Here is a 1,717-nt window from a genome sequence, read left to right as displayed (position 1 = left end):
AATTTGCCCTCCCGAGGCAACTGCGGAGGGAAGTCCCCCGCACGGAATAGCCTCGCTCAGGGCCTCGTGATGGCCCGAGCACGCGTAGGGAACCCCCCCCCCCCCTCCACCTTTCTCTCAAACCTTTTCCTTTTTCGAGTCGAGGGCGAATAATACAAAGAGCAAAGAGCGGTCCAGGACGCGGTTGGACTAAAAGTAATCTCCAGGAGTGCGAAAATTAAAAAAAAAAATTACAAACAAACAAACTGTGCAGTTTTGCTGGGTTCGCTTTCCTTAAATTGAATTCTTCTTATCGGACCATCATCACCTGAAGCTATTGTACGATCATATGTTAATCTTCCTCAGCGGGTATGGTGTCCAATGCGGACGAGAGAGAGAGAATGTGTGGGTGAGAGAGAGAGAAAGAGAGAGAGAGAGAGAGCGAGAGAGAGGGAGAAAGGGAGGAGAGCGAGCGAGAGAGAGAGAGAGAGAGAGAGAGAGAGAGAGAGAGAGAGCGAGAGAGAGAGAAGTGGGTCAAGTTGAAAGTGCTCGGAATATTGGTGACTCGAAGGAAATGTACTGCCGATGCTGCAGCAACGCTCGCGACAAACGGTATAAGGTAATTATTGAGATTGGGGCGGAGTGAGAGTCTGCTGCTGCACGGGCTGAAGCGGGCTGAAGCGAGAGCTTTATCAGACTGGGGGTAGCGCGACAGCGTCGTACTGCGGAGGAGCAGGGAGAGCAGCTTACCGCTCTACTGCTCTCTCAGTCCCAATGTCACTCAGTATATATGAGAGACGCCAAAAGCGACATGAAACTGGGAACACACTGAAAATGCTACAGTCAGATATCTTTACTCTCAGGAGAGCGAGATGGTGACCCCAAAAATCTTTCTCTCCTAAAAGCGATATATCTGACTATCACTCAATTTGAGTCATAATTTGTAGGTCCTCACCCTATGAGAGTGATGTTCCTCGCTGCAATTGGGCGAGGTCAGGGAATCTTACTCCGTCAGAGTGAGAATTCGGTGCATATGACTCAAATAGGGTGAGCCCTATAGTCATCGTTCTGATTGAGCGAGGAAAAATTGTCTCACTCATTTCGAGAAAGGCACCTCACTCAAAGGTTTTCAGTGAATACACTGCAAAAAGGGCAACTTGCCACAGCCATTATTGCCGAAAATTTTCGATGTACTTTACACTGAAAAATAAAGTGTGCAAATGGCGTGCACATGCAAGAGCTCAACACTACGTTGCACTACACTTTTAGGTGTTTTACTAGATATTTGAATACTAAAAAGTGTTGAACAGAAAAGTTGAGCACTTAAAAGTGTGAAACTCTGGACTTTTCCATTCGTCTTTGGACACTGTCAAGTGATCAAATTTACTGGTGAACTCTTTAAAGTATCCAAATTTACAGTCCAACACTATGTGCATGCCAGTTGCACAATTTATCAGTTTAGTCTTGTACAGTTTTGAAACTACTCTTATAAAGTGTGTTTCATCTTACAATTTAAAATAAAATTGTACCAATTAGCCGAGTCGATACAGTTGTAACTTTTAGTAAGTGGCAAAATTTTAACTGAAACTCGATTTTTATTTTTTGGCCTGCTGCTGTGCTTCTGGGTTTGGTGCGGTTGGAGACTCCTACTCCCAGCTGCGTGAGCAACACACCCCGCAGTAGTCTTCTCATGCCATTCAGAGGGATGAGGCAGGCCGGGAGGAGGAAGGGGGGGAGG

The sequence above is a fragment of the Frankliniella occidentalis genome, unplaced genomic scaffold (assembly GCF_000697945.3).
Source record: "Frankliniella occidentalis isolate FOCC.00 unplaced genomic scaffold, Focc_3.1 Scaffold37, whole genome shotgun sequence".
In the NCBI taxonomy this organism is placed as follows: domain Eukaryota; kingdom Metazoa; phylum Arthropoda; class Insecta; order Thysanoptera; family Thripidae; genus Frankliniella; species Frankliniella occidentalis.
This window is presented reverse-complemented; position numbering follows the sequence as displayed.